Raw genomic sequence first — 17170 nt, forward strand, 5'->3', positions numbered from 1 at the left:
TTCTTTGAAATGTTTATTTTTTTTATTTGGTGTTAGAGTTCAGCCTATTGTCACTCCAGAGTTAGCACAGTTTTTTATCCATTCTCTGAGAGATTTCTAAAGTTGGATGTTATTTGATAAACAGCTGTATTTGAGTGCCTCTACTTTGGTTTTGTTAGCATTGGTTTTGAAGTTTAAGCCAGTTAATTTTCCTTTTTAAGTGTCTGGGATCATTGCATTTTAACTTTGGCATGTTTTTCTCCTTATGTAGATAACTGGTACATCATATACAGTACTTTTATGAAGATCTTAGCCTTTTATGGAATGTTGAGCAGGTAGATTTTCAATGATTCTGTCGACAAGGGAAGTTGGGAATGCCTCTGTGAGGTGTGTTATGTGATTGAATTTACTCCTTGATTTTTGGCAGATTTATTGTCTGATTTGATTTGATCATTGTATTTTTAGGGTATTTTAAGTTTTTTAAGTTGTTGACTTTTTATTTTGTTAGCTGTATTTTGATGGTGTTAGAACTGAGGAGTTTTGTGATGAGAGTTTTCTTTTAATTTTGCTCATTGCTTGGAGTCTTGAGATGTTGATTTAAAAAGGCAACTAGCTCTGAGTAAAAGTGAAGTGAAAATAGAAACTTTTGACATCGTTAGGTTACTGTTGGAACTCAGAAGGTGTCTCAGTTTGTTTTTCAGTGTCAGGAAAAGATTATCTTTGGTTCTGTGACATTTAAGAAATTTCTTTGAGAATTTACTGTCTTTCAAATAAAATCTCATTACCAGCAAACAATGACAAACAAATGCTTGTCGTGCTGATGAACAGTGCAGAATAGAGTTTCAACATTGATATTATCTTTTTATGCTATAACCAACTAATGGATAGAATTATAGACATGTTTTAGATATCTATTTTTCAGTTAGTGATTAATCAGTACTGGACTTGAAATGATAGTTACCCAGGTGTGACAATTGCTGTTAGTAACTGAACACAATTCTAGTAACTTAATATTTTCCTATAGTTGTGCTGATAAATATACCATAGTAATTATCTCCATTAAGAAGAATCACAAACACCACATTTTGTTCAGGGAGCTGGTTTGAGGTCATTTATGTCAAATAACTAGTGGTTGTAAATACAAGGCATCTGGCAAGCCAGGATATAATTTGGGAAAGGATCCATTTTGTAGTCAGCTCAGTTCCAATAAGGATCAGCCCTATTCTTGTGCCTTTTGAAGGGGGACACTGAATATTGTTTTTGATAAAAAAATATGCAAAAGGATAACTCTCCAAAACTCTTTTGAAGGGTGTAGGCAAAGATACTTATCAAGTTTCTGAAAATAAAATAATGTTTTAAGCCCTTATCTTTATTAAATTCCCTTGCAAGTATTTTGTTACAGCATATTTTTGCATTTTAATTTCATCATAGCAACAATACAACATTTTAAAGAGATGATTCTTGCACAAATTCTGCAGAACCACAGTTTTTCATGTCCAAGATTATCTTTTTCCAGTGAGTTAATAAAAATTACCAGCAAGCAAACAAATTGAAACAGCACTTGTCTTATGCTATAACCAACTATGATTGTTATAGTTGTTTTGTTTGAAAAATTGTTATACAGTTGTTTTATTTAAACAATGTTAATGAAATTACCCAGGTGCACATCATGAACAACATGGTAAATGTTTAATACTGTCATTTAAAATTGCTCCCTAAAATGGAGCATATGGAAAATCATTATCTCCATTAAGGAAGAACAAAATGCATATGGTGCTTTTGAATTTTAAGTGAAAGGCATAATGTAACAAAACCACCAGTTTACTCAGTATCTGGTGGTTCAGCCCTATGTGAAGGGGGACATTGTTTTTGATAAAAAAAAAAAAAAATTAAGGATAAATTCAATTTTAAAAGCACCAAAGCATGTTTTTGGCTAAAATGATTTTTCATATTTTGTTCCATTTTTGCATTTTAATTTTCATAGCAACTATACACATTTTAAAGATTATTCAACTTTTAAACATTGCATGTTATTGATGAAAATTATTTTTGCAGTGAGTTAACCAATTCATTGATTAACTAAATGTTTAATACTGTCATTTTCAAACCAGCTGAAAAACCTTGCACAAAATGCATATGGTGTTTTTTTAAACATTTTATACAAAACCACCAGTTATTATATCTTACTTTGCATTGTGTAAATTCATTTTAAAAGCACCAAAGCATTTGTGCAAATGATTTTTATATGCTCCATTTCATACCTATATATGACAGATTAAAAAGATTATAAAATGTTGCTAAGTTTTTAAAAGGAAAAGTCTTAATGAATTTTATGCAATTATTTTCCATCACCCATGAAAGAAATGCAGCTGTTCTACATTTAGCTGGAAAAACAAAGTTGCTAACAAGGAACAGTAATGCAATTATTCTCCACTACCCATGAAACAAATTTTTATATTTAATGAAAAACAAAGTTACAGTAACTCGATTCTTGCCAAATGAAATAGTACACTAGAACTACTTTCTAAGAAATTAAAGAGCACTCATCCCTTAGTTATAAACCTGAGGGAACATTGCCTCATGTGCTGGTGTGTTTGAATGTCCTAATTAAGAAATTGCTCATGTTGCACGGTGGGATAAAATTATTCCACTTTAAAAATTTCAAGTTTTGTTTCCAATTAAAATTAAAAAGTCAAAGTCATTAACATTAAAATAACATCAACCAAAACATTGAGATGTTGTGTATAGTGCCCTTAATATAGAAAGGAAAATGAAAAAGGGAAAATATTAAGACAATGGTATTTAACTTAAAAACGTATGCGCTGCCAGGGACAATCTATTATAACCCTACAAAAATCAGCATCGTAAAGCATTCAAAATTTGCAGATTTACAGATAACCCGGTAGAAGTGTTAGTTAGAGAGATTTTCTGAAATCTGTTTTAGTGGACTGGGGATGAAATGTACATTCAGACTAAGCACCACGGTATTGAAGAAACAAGAGGGTTGTTAAATTTAAATGGTCACCTTTCAAATGAAATTTGTTATAAATGAATACTAAAACGAAGGAAATCAACATGGCTTTGGCACTGAGGTAATGTGTAAAGGAATGTATTAATTAAAGATGTAAACAAAAATGTTAAGTGAAGAGATCTCCAAATTGCATATAATCCACTTCGTTGCAAATTACGAAATACTGTTGGACATAAAGGTTTTACCTCACCAAAAAATTGATTACGCTTAATGACTGATTAATAATTTTAATGAGAGTTGTCTAATTTCAATATTTTTCATTTCAAACGAAATTCAGAAATTCAATACATTCTTAGGAGTTAAGCGGTGCTAAATACAAGAGAATTTTGTCAGGAGATTTTGGTTGAATATGAATATGCGGACAAATAAGAGAACTTCACATTTTAGAAATGACATGTTAGATATTAATCATAAACCTTCTCGTATAGAAAGCAAGCATGAGAAAGCAAATCTTGCCAAAGACCATGTTGATTAACAATTGAAACATTTAAATGTAAAATACAGAACTTCGAATATCTGGAAGGAAATCTTAGTTCAAATAGCTAGGTATCTCAGCCTTCATGAGCAATTTCGTATCAGAACATTCACTGTACAAATGTTGCGTTTTTTGTGTTCTTGGCTTAATATTTAACAGTAGGTAGGAGAAGATAGAGGAATCACTAATAAGGACATTTAAGTTTAGTAATCCAGTATCAAACAAATTAGTTTCACAAGAACTTGAACTTTTGATTATTGCAACCTGAACATTTTTAAGTACCCCATAATAGACCAGGCTCCATGTAGCAAATAGTGGGACAGCGATGTCACTTTTTGAAGGTGTAAGAACTATGTCAGACAGGGAAAACAAGATTAAAATTCCGAAGTATTTCTAGATGAAGATTAAAGCCAAGAAACCGTGCAATCGAAGGATTACAGTGTCTTGCAGGGAAGGATGGCCTACTGCTAATCTGGCATTATGTAACCTTTTGTGAATGTTTCATCTAAACTGCCTTGAAAATATGGTTGCAAACATCACACTGCGTATCCAAAGTAGTGTAAAGCAATAGTATTGCTCAAAAGAGAATGGTTTTTCAGGCACAAAACAAAATACATATAGCAAGCAAAATATGGGTAGAATTTTGTTTTGCTAATCTAGCTTAAGACCTGAGGAGGAATTGGTTGTGAGGGTGGAGGAGAGGGGATAAGAGGAAAATGAGTAGGGGAGGGGAGGAATTAATAGAAATTTGATGAGAGAAGGTAGAAGAGAGAAATTTAAGTGCAGAGAGGAGAGAGGTGTAAGATAAAAGGAGGGAGGTGAGAAGACAAGTAGAGGTGTAGGAGAAGAAAAGGAGGAAGCGAGGAGAGTAAGTGGTGGAGGAGAGAGGAAGGAAAAGAGGAGGAAAGATAAGAGAAAGCACGAGGAAAGATAAGAGAAAGCACAAGGCAAAAGATTTGATGTCACAAACTAGAAAAGCATTTTTTATGTCCTGGTGGGAAGTCATAGTTGCCATCCATTACGATGGTTCCAAAAATTGCCATGAATGCTAATTACACGAGTTTAAAGTTCTCTCTCCTTATGAGTGATATGCTTTCTCAAAGCATGGACAGATTGAGCTTTTAAGTCAATCTAATTTTAGATTATCGAAATCATTACAGAAAAATTACCTTGAAATAGCAAAAACAATCAATCGTGAAATCTTCAGCCAACGCTTCACTTTTCTACCAGCAAATTGAGGGGAAGGTTTTTTTTTTTACATAATTGCCTATTTGAAACCAGTACAACAAAATATTACCTATTGTAAAACCAATCAATCTTATTTAGGCGCCGTTCAAAAATTACGTAACACTTTCGGTAATTTTTTGACCAGACCCCTTGTCACGCCTCAAAACATGTCCGGACACGCAACCCCTCCCCCAGAAAATTATGTATCATCTAGTAACCCCACCCCTGAATTAGTATGTTTCCTTTTAGTTACAATAATATATTAAAGTTTAGCTTAACACCTGAAATGATTACCTTCAGGTTTTTCTTAATACCTTTATGGTATGATATTAAAGAATCACACATTTAAAATGAAAATGTTCTTACGTCATAATTAGAAGGGGATTAATTTAATGTGATATTTATCTATGTCATTTGTGCATAAAATAGAGAATGTCGGAGCTCAGAACAGGGACGAGTTCGTGATTTTCTGTCTCATGTAATACGTATAGTTGAAAATGTTGAAGTACAAATGGGTCGAGTTTGTAATATTTTTTAAACAATCATGCAAAAATTAAATGCCATGTTCTCATCATTACTGAAATATAATAAAAGTCTATTGCAGAATCTTTACTATGTCTCTTTAGCCCTTCTACATTTGCATCTTTTCAAAAGAAACGGAAAAATCTGAAAAGGTTGGGGAAATTATGACTGCACCCCTTCCGACCACTGCCCCCACTGTCACTCATAACACATCACAATAACCCCTCCCGCCCTAAGGCGTTAAGTAATTTTGAACGGCCCCTTAAGTAACATTTAGCAGTATTTAGCAATATCTTAGTTTTTATAGTTCGCTGATTATATACGGTGTGTACAAGCACAGCACAGGTAAACACACCCTCACATTTCAACACATGAAAGAACCTCGGACAAAATTTCTTTCCAAATACTCGTGTTATCAGAAGTTTGCATTCATAGAATCTAGTCGGGGTTCAAAGGTTTATTAGTAAATTTAGTAATTATATTTGTGTATTTGGTTAAACATTCGACAATTTTATATCACTTCAGTGATATCTTACAGATGGGAATATAACATTTTACCCTTACGAGACTAGCCTCTTCACAAACTTTAGATTCCCTTCACACCTTTGATGTGGTTTTAGCAAGACTTTCCAGTTTAATTATAGATTACTGCTCTCATTAAATAGATTACTGCTCTAAGTAAAAATATTTTTAAACTTTGGAAATTCTCTCGTTTCTGACAGCTTTGTTTTATTAGGATATACCTCTACCTTATTTATTGATTCTCTGTTACTACCAACATTCAATGCAAAAAGTACCATAACCAACATAATTGCCAACACCACATCCGTACCTCATGAAGAAGACTAACTTAAAACACTATAACCAACAGCCTAGCAGTCACCAACACTATATGCAGCACAAATTCAACATTCTAGCAGTCACCACACTACATGCAACACAAACACCAGCTCAAATTCAACATTCTAGCTATACCCAACTGCCTAGCAGTCACCAACATTACATGCTGCACAAACACCAGCACAAATTCAACATTCTAGCTATACCCAACAGCCTAGTCATCAACAGTCAGCACAAACGCCAGCACAAATTCAACAACACCAACATGCAGTCACAAACACAAACGCCAGCATAAATTCAACATTCTAGCTATTCCCAACAGCCTAGCAGTCACAAACACTACATGCAGCACAAACGCCAGCACCACTATCCTATCCGACACCAACACTAAATTTACCATCGCATGTGCTGCCATTAGTCTTGCACAAAAGGCAAAAACACGACTGACCGACATCGCAGCGAACCTATGACCTGATGTACTTGGTCCTGAATATCAGAGCTTTTTGTTACGGATAGACTGTAGTTGCTGTGGTCCTGAATATCAGAGCTTTTTGTTAAGGATAGACTGTAGTTACAGCATCTGAGTGAATATATTTAAAGTGATGGTAAATGTTGCTTTTCCTTAGGATTGTATTGATGGTTTTAAATCAAATTCGTAAACACTGAACTGAAAAATAAATTGCGAAATGTTAAATGTTGCTTTACTTTAGCATCGTACTGCTGGCTTTAAATCAAATTCGTAAATATTGAATTGATAAATTGCTAAATGTCACTGATATTAAATATTAAAAAACAAACTGGTGAAGACCATATCTTGTTAAATGTTACTGATACTGATAAATAGTAGATTCATACACATTAAAGAACAATTTTCATTCTTTCTGGAACCTTGCTCTAATTTTTATATTAGATTCATTCTTCTAATAGATCCAGGAAAAGTCCAAGTTCCACTTCGATAAATTTCTCTTCAACCGACATTATTCTTCTACATGACGACTGGACTGAGTGCAGAGGACGGTTGAGTCAGTTCGCGAGTGCAAAATATAATTGAGGCCCGACGACGACGCGACGCCTAGAGGCAAAGCCTGAATGAGCTGCAAGGCGGCACTTCTGAGGTTTTGAAGAAAGTTAATTCTCCCTGGTCTTGAAATGCGGTTGAATCTTGACTCATCTTGTCAACGAAGGCTGATCTGCAACAAAATAACTTTTAGTATTGCTTCAATTATCCCTTCAGTGTAAGTGTAAACTAATGAGGATCAGCGAACCCCAGTCTGAGAGCCCTTGTGTCATGAGTTATTTCCAAGTAGCTAATATGTTTTATTAGTTATAGGCATTTCAGTTTCATAAAGTCTAATTGAAAAACTTCGACTTAAGTTCCAGATTTATTGTCATGCTTCAAAACTGGACATTATATTCTTTAAGAGTGGATCAAACTCAGGACAAAAATCAGAAGAAACCGATTCCCACAAGGAATACATGTGTTTTGATCATTGTGTTTTAGAAAAGAAAGATAACCCAACGTTGGTTTTGTCAAACTTCCGACGAACTACAACTTGCACTTTCAAGTTGCTCAGTACGACAAATTTTAGCATGCACCAGATTTTCTTAGTGGGGAATGCAAACCGTGAGAAAATTTAGTATCTTGGAATTCTTTAGTGGACTTGGACATCCAGAATTTCAAAAGTTTTTACGTATGGAGGGTTTAGCTATGTTCTGGATCAGTTATGCATTATGTGAAAAAGGTTTAACTGATCCTTAATCACTGCCCGAAAGTAATTTCCCCTAAAAAAAAAAAAAAAAAAATTCTACTGCTGACCTCGACTGATACCGACAAAGTTAACTAAGTGTTCAGCTTTGCTTAACTATGTCATGACTATGCACATAGGCAGAACTAGTTGAAATTACGACAAAGTAACTTGTCAAGCAATCTTAAAATATAGCTCCAACTAAACTTTATAAAAATTGTAAAGCCTAAGTAAACTAAGACCATCACGTCAAAATAAAGTACAGTAAAGGTCAAGTAGCCTACAACTGCTCTACAGGAGTGTCTTATTCAGTTTCATGGTTTTCTTGTAATGTTTTCTTTTGGTTACAAAAAAATCTTACTTTGCAAGTTTGCTGCATGGGCACTGAAGTCTAAGACTGGTTTGCCGTGATGGATTATATTGTTAGTTATAATTCTTTTGCTGGAGAAAAGGCTCAAAAGAATTCAATTAAAACTACTAGGGGGCAAGTCCTAAAAACCTGATTTCTTACGCGAGCAAGAGCGTCATTTTTCAATGTAAGCCACTTTTTTTTATATTCATTCAACTTTCACTTCCATAGTTGAGTTTAAGTTGATCATTTCAGTGCGTAAAGTTATCAGGACTTATTTGGAGTTCCACGTTCAACGTTTACATTACCTCTAAGTTTTCAGTGTTTACTTTTCTATAAACTCTTGCAATACTATTGGATAGTCAGTTCTCAAGTGACATTTAATCAGACTTGCAGCTTCCATTTCAATGTTCCATTACACTCTACCAACCTTTCTGTGTTCACTCACAGGCAAGTAATGTAACTACCTACCAGTAAGTTACATTGTCACATAAGTGCTATTTACTTGGACTCCAGATTTTTATTTATTTATTTATTTTTTGAGAAATGCAAATGGCTACGAAATCAAATCATGCTGAACTGAGATTATGGTCACAGTAATCACTAAATTTTTACGTCAAGGAAATTCCCACTAAGATCTTAGCCATTTCACAGTCTTTTGGGATTTTAAATCTAGCTTAAAAGTTTAAATTAGTAACCATTTCAGATTTTCCAGACTAAAAGTTGATTGGAAAAACCACTAGTTTTCGTCACGTCATTACCATCATTTGCTAGTCAGAGGGGTTAAGTGGAAATTTTTGGCAAGTAGGTCAATTTTAGTTATGTCTGATTTATACAGAACCCATCACCAAAACAGGATACGATAAAAGTAAAATTTTTAATGTATTATCTACTCAACTAGTATTCAATATTAGGTTACTTTTCAACCCCTTACTTCAAGAACGAAGCTTTGCAGTCTTCATAAACAATCCTTGGCGCCATCGAAAAATGTTTAAAGAGGCTGTTCCATAGATAGTGTGGTACTCCTGATCGGCGAAATCTGTAAAAGTACAAAATAAATTTACCATTAGCATTAACTCAATAATTCAGTAAAAATTAAAATATGCTTTAACCTCACCGCCCGTGGTGTTGAAAGAACCATTTTCGACGGAGAATTTAAATATGAGCTCTGCTTATACGCTTTAGTTTCATTTCCTGGGTTACCCTATTTTACAAGGTATTTGGTTTTGCTTCCTTTGCCCTGACAGTCTATCCTTTTCATCCTTCATTTTTAATTCAATGAGCGTTCCAATAATTATACTGTGTTTAAGAACTATCCCACTTAGTTTGTCCCCTTGATTGTCGTTATTGCGCAGCGCATTTTTTTATGGGCTATAATTTAACATCTACATTCATGTGTCTGTTTCTCAAAACCCTTAAGTTCCCCCTCAAGCTTCAGCACCAAATCTGATTTTTAAACAACAGTTTATTGGCAACTAACTGTCGGGACTTTCAGCTGACTCTTCTTTCAGAATTTAGAATTACACTAGCTTATAATATACTTCACTGGATCTGTTAGTGAATTCATTGCTTACTTCTGGCCAATATCAAATATTAAAACCAGAATTTTCATCAAAAATTACGAGAATACCAAAGAGCTATTTCAGCAAAATCGTAAAATAACGGTGACAAGGTAAATTAAATGTTCACAATAAAAGTGTAAAAGGGTACCTGTAGAAGAACTGAATATTTCAGCTTCTGATCTTCAGTTATAAAGGTCAGCCAAAGTAAGAGCCAAAGTAAGTCAACTTCACGCAACGTCGATTTTGCAGTCACATCGTAGCAATTACCGCTCAAACTAATTTAAAAATTTTATGGCTTAATATCGCCAAACCCATAGTTGATCGTGAAACTAGTAAGCAGTTTCCACAATTCACTGAAGAAACGGTAAAATAATGAGAGTTTGGTGGAACATTGCAGTATGCTATAAACTTCTTCGGAAGTGACACTTTCTTGTTATCTGTATTAGGAAACTAAACACTGATCGAGGATGTACATTAAATATTTAATGATACTAAAGCCATTTAAATATCGAATCTCGAGAAGCTACAACTTAAACCTTTCATGATGCAAGTTAAACACTTAAAACCCACATTTAACTCAAAGGAATACTTAATTCAAGCAACTAAAATCCTTAGGTCTTCCATTAAAAAAAAAAAGCCACTAAGCCACAGGCTTACACATATCAGTCCGAAAAAATTAACATGCAGCGAAATCTAAGAAATCAAATAACCTGTGATAAGTATAAAACCACTACTACCAAGATTCGTTGACGAACAAACAACTGTACCCAAATTTTAAAATATTAAATTGAGGCCGACAGGGGCCTCATAGGGAGGCACTCGTGCTGGAGTTTGTGTTAGGGGAACTGGGATAATGCATTTCTACAAAGAACTATGACACTAACATCACAAGTCATAAGCAAGCACTAAAAAAAAATCAATATGAAATGTCTAGTGCATTGAGACTTTACAAAAACCCAAAAGGCTATTACATGGACAATAAAAGCTTCCCCACGAGCTTTGAAGTTATCAACCTCAAGATTTGTAATTTGAAAAACAGGCAAGGCAACGACATGTTAAACAAAAAATGAATTCGCTAAGTACCACACGGACCGATATAGGAGAACTTCCATAAGAACTGTGGAAATTTAGTCTCAGGATGAGAACTTCGGTACCAACAACCAGCACTACTGTTCTGACACTACCTGTTCAAACAAATTAACAAAATCAGTGCAAGAGTAACACCACATTACTTTCAGAATAAAATTAACGTCTGCTTGACTGACGTTATTTGCTCGACAAATTGACCATTCAAGAATTTACAGATAATTATTGCTTTTCTGAGTGACTACCTTTAGCACTATTTCCGAGTGACTACTTTTGGAACTTTATTCCTATTATCGTCCAAATATACCTATTATCGTCCAAATATACTCGTCCAAATATACTCGTCCAAATATACTCGTCCAAATATACTCGTCCAAATATACTCGTCCAAATATACTCTGTCATGCTTAAATCTCGGAACTTAAAGTCACTTTCAGATAGAGAAATTGAGTTATCCCTTAACCATCTATGAAAACTATAAAAGCAACCACCAAATGATTTTGTGGCTCTCACATTAACCAAATAGGTCCTCTTGCGGAGTAATAATCTCAAGTCTAAATCTACAAAGCTTTCCAAGTCCCACTCAGAATTTAGAGAGAGAGAGAGAGAGAGAGAGAGAGAGAGAGAGAGAGAGAGAGAGAGAGATTGGGCATTAAACTATTGGGCATTAAGACGGTCGTTACCTATAAAAACAGCATTACCAAAAACTATTATTAGCGAATGCAAACCCTATAATTCAGTACCATCATAGGGGTATGAAATTTATAAAGACTTAACGAAATTTCCCAAAGCTCAAGAGTAAGACTACTCATTCGTGTCAATTTTAAGGACTTGTGCATAGAATATGAAAGATTCAACTTTACTCCCAAGCTCCTTTAGTTTGTTTGGGCAAAATCAAACCCAAACAATTTACTTATCCAGTTAATCTGTACTATAATGATTCAGTATCCACCATCAAGCAAGGAACTTTACCAAAACAAGTTGTGGCAAGTGTCTGACCCTGTTAGCTTTCCGAAACGAACACGAAAACCACCTGACTGTAGTTACTGTTCTGAGATTTCTAAGGGAAGGTTAGTATCTAATTCTTAAGGCCACAAGAATACCTCTTCCACTCTTCACACTTTACTTCACTCGGATTTAGCAACCTACCAGGCTGAAATACCAATGGAACTACCTCTTACATTTCAATGTGGTCAAAAGGCAACATTCTGCCACTACCATGTTACAGAAAAAAAAAACATTTGAAAAAAGTACAATCAAATGAATAAACAAAGACCTAAGAAAAGTAATGGAGAACAAGGCAGGGACTCATGCGATACGAACTTTACTGTACAGATGCCTCTCTCTACACCAAATATGTACTAGTTATAAGGGTCAGGCAATCTATGGAATGAGATTACAGTAGAGTGGCAAAGAATGCGTATAGGTAAAAAATATATACTTTTAAACCTTGAAAATATTCATACTGCAGTCGCTCATATACGACACTACCAGTTGCTAGAATATACCCAGCTGATGGAAAACATAGGGATATGAGAAAATACCATCACAGTATATTTTGGATGACCCGAAACGCCATGAACAGTTAAGAGCTAGAAAGCAGTTTGCTTACTGGCAATATTGAAATAAACTTAGGGCTTGTTTCATAAGAGTATGGATACTAAACGTACTGACAAATTTAAGAAAAAGGGCAATTCTACTGCAAGGATCCAGTATAAACTAACCATCAAGAGCAATGCAGGTACAAAGCAATTGAACTTTAGTACTAATGGCTAAAAAAAAAAAAAAAAAAAAATCGAGTTAGGCGTGGATTTCCGAAAATACATTACATAAGAGGGATTTGTGCTGATCCCTAAAGCTAACAGAATGAATGCTTACAACTATTAAAACAGGATACCCAGCTAAAAGGCCTTCACACAAGGGACTTTAGCTCCCGTGTTGGCGCGAAACCAGCTCAGTCTAAACCATTAACTTAGTTGTTTCTTTAAAAGGAACATAAGACTTTATATACACCATTAAATTATTTCAGCACATGAACATAACTAAATCAACACCACCATGAATGAACTTTTATCAATATTTTGAATAGCTCAGCTTTCAAACGCTAGAAATTGACTGACCTTCCTGCTTCAATTTCCTAGATGGTTCTGATCTCTTCCTTACTATAAAACTCTTGCCACGACGAACAGATCTCTCTGGCGAGGCTTTTAAAGATCTGCCCTGTTGCCAGTTTTACGAAAACAGGCTACTGACACGTGTGTGACAGACCTTTAAATGTCTTCGAGACAAACCCTGAGGCTATACTTATAAGATTTTTGGGGCTTTTGATTTCCAGGTACTTTAATCTCCTTCCTACTCCGCCCTGCTCTCTCTCTCTCTTTTCTAAATCTTACGGCTTTTTTTTTTTTTTACATATGATCACCTTATCTATTTTGTCAGTACTTGTAGATAGATGTACATTTATCATTATTACACAATTAGATACTTAAAAGTATTTAATTAATGCTATAGAAATAGGTGATATATTTCTTGTTCATTTTTCGAATTACGAATTAAAATAAACGTCTTTGTCGCCTATATATTATCTATAACGAGGAGTGACAATCATAAGTTTTAAAAGACTATTTTTTTTCAATCAAACTTTTTTTCCACACCACCACTGAGGTAAAAGTCAAGGTGCGTTTTTTTTTTCGAGAGAGGTTTCCCCTGTAGGCCTAATCCTCTCTTTTTTATATATAATTTATTCAGAAAACTCGTCATCAGAGCTATCAGCAATGTTGATAACAAAACTATCAACCAACTTCTCTACAGCCACATCTTGCCGGGCATCCTCTTTTGAAATTTCTCTACGTGCCCCGCTGCATTCTTCCAGTTTTCCGCCGTGACATTGTTCAATGCTTCTTGCACTAAAATTCTAAGGTCTGCCAGTTTGAACGTATTCTTTTTCGCTATATAAGACTTCACTTGAGCCCATATGAGCTCAATAGGGTTGTATTGGCAATGGTACGGTGGTATACGTACTATCTTATGCCCTGCTTCAGCTGCAATTTCGTCAATCTTATACTTTTTTCCCATGTTATTAATAAGTCGTTTAGCGAGTTCATACAGCTCAATTTTCAGCAAATCATCACTTGGCTGTTCGCCATTCTCTATCAACCAATGCTTTATGTTTTCTTTCTTCCAAGATGAGGTTGGATACTTTTCCTGTTGCATAGAATGGTATGATGCGTTGTCCATCACGATTGCACAGTTGGGAGGGATGTTCGGTAGCAACTGATTCCTAAACCATTTTTCAAAAACTTCAGCATTCATCTGTTCATGGTAGTCCCCATCATTTCTAGCTTGAAAAACCAGTTCTGCATTGTTGACAAAACCGTCTTCTGTTCCTGCATGTAGAATTATCAATCGGCTTCCTTTACCGGTGGGAGGTTTTACCCCCGTAGCTTGCTGGGATGATAAGTCTGTCCAACACTTTTGAACAGTGTAATTTTGATTGACCCAAGTTTTGTCGAGATACACGAATTTCTGCCCTGACTCCTTGCGACGCTTCATCTCTCTCAAAAATCTTGACCGAGCTACAGTTACATCTCGCCTTTCCAAGAGAAATTTGCGCCCATCAACCTTCTTAAATCTGAATCCTATCTTCATTGAGAACCTTACGAAGGGATTCACGGCAGCCATTAAAAGATATTCTTTCTTTTAATTCCTCTTTTATCAAGTCCAGAGTTGGAATTTCCTGTCTTTCATAAGAGGACAGAACTGCCCTTCTAATGACGCATGTGTCAAAATCATCCAAAGCAGTGACGGTTGCAGGTCGAGATTTTTTCGGTGACGAAAATACAGGCTGCTCATGCTCAGAGTCTGCCCACCATTCTTCATTTAATTTGCTGCAGACTCTTTTAACTGTACTCTCGCTGAAACCTGTTGCAGCAGCTGTCCGAGCGAGAGCTTTTTTATGGGATAACATAGGCCCTCCATTCGCCTTTTCATCTTGAAAATACCTATTTACTTTGTAGACGATTGCCTTTTCTCGGCTGTGAAGATGATGTCTATCCATGTCTGTGAGATGACCGGGAATGACTTCTTGTAAGTTGGTGTCAAAGTCACTCTACCCTTCAGTCAGGCCAAAACGTCGTTGCCATATCGTATCCAAGCAATATTTAGTCATTGTTTCCAATCTATTATTTTTCAGAGAGAGAGAAAGAGAGAGCGACAGATCTGTCTGTATACGAATGTTTATTTTCTCTTGCCAAACTTACTGTTATGCTTTATTTCATATTTCCTTGCTTACCAATTTATTCTTTACCTACGATGTTAAGAAATCAAGGTATATGTAGAAACGAGAAATGCCTCCAGACATAATAATACCGTGATGACCTGACCACCGAAAGTGCTCCCTAGAGAAAATCTAAGCTGCTTACCCGTAGATTTAAACACACGTGGATCCGTGTGTGAGGTATTGGCAACGCCACCAAAATGAGATGCCATATTGATAGAAACTGATTCTGTTTCTTGTAATTGCTTAAAAAAACATTATCACTCGTGAACCTAAGTAATAGACTTGGAATTCAGCGTAACGAAAAAGATTTTATTTGACATCTATAATGGGAGAAATGATTTTATCTCGCTGTTGTTATACATTTGGCATATATGCCTTACCTGCGAAGACCCAGACAACCACGCCAGAGAGATCTATACATTTTGGAAAGGGTATAAGCAACAAGCAATCCCACGTAACCTGCAGGTAGAATTTAACTATGCAGGCTTGCCTTAAGTAGCAATAATTCTTGTTCATTTAGTGACAGCTATCCAGAGGACAAGAGCCCTTAATCATCTAGACCCAAGTATCCTTTATGCGGTACAGCATATTGGTATATATTGTAATACTACGAGAATAAAATGTTTACCCAAATAAAAAACAGGCGCGGAGCTACCCTATAGAATTACCATACAATAACCTAAGAAGTCTACGTTCATTTAGTGTCTGCCAGTTTTACGAAGTTGAACGAAGATACAGTGGTTTACCATCGGTATTGAAATTAACTTAAGTTGTTTAGGAATAGTTACAGTCAAGGTTATAATCTAATCTTTGCGAAAAGCTAAGTTAATCGCTCAGATTTCTTGCATTTAAGATATTCTTTACTGGTGTGGTAAAATGTTTGACAGGTTGCCCTCGCAAATACTTGAGACGCATATAACAGACAAGCAAAGTTTGCCATTAAAGTAAATGAGGGTCTATTAAACAAAAGTTTGCCAATAAAGTTAATGAGGGGCTATTAAAACATAAGCACACCTTCCATTTTACCTAATTCCCGGAATAACATGCTACATCAAGGACACTTCCGGATTCACTGACGTTACCCGGGCTGCGGGCTATAAACACGTACCTAACGGGGAGGAACTATACTGCAAAGCCTTGCTTTCGCCACTGAATTAAAGCCAGCGTATTCTTGTCCCTAACAGTTTCACGACGTAATTTGCCACACATCGCAAAATTTTCTAATGCCGCACGCCAAAGTTGCACTATTAAAAGTATGAATACTAAATTTTCTTTGCGATCCATTTTCTTGGCAGTATTCGCATTTTTTTAAATACTTATGCAATGTTTGTATACTTGCTGTAAAATAGCCTTAAGGTTTTCCTGTTTCACACATGCTTTTCCTATCAAGGCTACAAATTTCTGCAAGTAATTTCACAATAAGCGATTTCAGTAACTAGCCTAATCCGAACTACTAGTAACATTCTAGCCTCAAACACCTGTACTACTCGCTAGCACCTGAATCTTTCAGAAGACCAGCCATTGTAAATAAAGCACTGTTGCTAAGTTTACGATAATACATAAATTTCGTTCTCATGACTCCATAAGGCTTAAAAATCTTTACCCTGAAGTTACTAAACTTAAGAAAATTATGACAAAAAGCAGAAAAGTTAAAATACCGCGTTCACCAAGTTCAAAGATTTAGATATAGGACACTTCTGCAAATTTGTCTTTGGTACATCGTTTTAATGAAAAAAGGATTAAACAGACCATGGCTAGAGTTCTGTAGATTATAGTACATTGCAATTAAGAAGGAATTTCAGATAAAGCTTACATGCCTCTCCTTCATAAAGTTCAGAAAAAATGATAAATTATGAACCGCAGTTTTGAAAATTAAGATTCTCCTTTACAGAGGAACCTTCTCCCTGTAACAAAGCTTAAATCCAAACAATCACCAGTGTCACCAGCCAGTTCACGAGAAATGGTTTATATTTGCCGTGTCAAAATTTTCAAGATCCTAAAACCGCGAAGAAATACCTCATACCACATATCGTCTAACCAAACGGACAGAGTTCATACGTTTGCAATTACCAAAG

General features: G+C 35.4%; 1 long non-coding RNA gene across 1 annotated transcript in view; it reads right to left on the reverse strand.

Moving 5' to 3' along the window:
• Positions 1–6356: 6356 nt before the first annotated feature.
• The window catches only part of LOC136841369 (uncharacterized), an 11121-nt gene continuing 307 nt past the window's right edge, over positions 6357–17170 (reverse strand). Inside the window, exons 2-3 of the long non-coding RNA XR_010853916.1 lie at positions 9103–9207; positions 6357–7264 (exon numbers count right to left, since the gene is read on the reverse strand). This is a non-coding gene — a long non-coding RNA (uncharacterized lncRNA). The remainder of the gene's footprint in view (positions 7265–9102; positions 9208–17170) is intronic.

This window comes from Macrobrachium rosenbergii, chromosome 9, assembly GCF_040412425.1.
Source record: "Macrobrachium rosenbergii isolate ZJJX-2024 chromosome 9, ASM4041242v1, whole genome shotgun sequence".
Lineage (NCBI taxonomy): Eukaryota > Metazoa > Arthropoda > Malacostraca > Decapoda > Palaemonidae > Macrobrachium > Macrobrachium rosenbergii.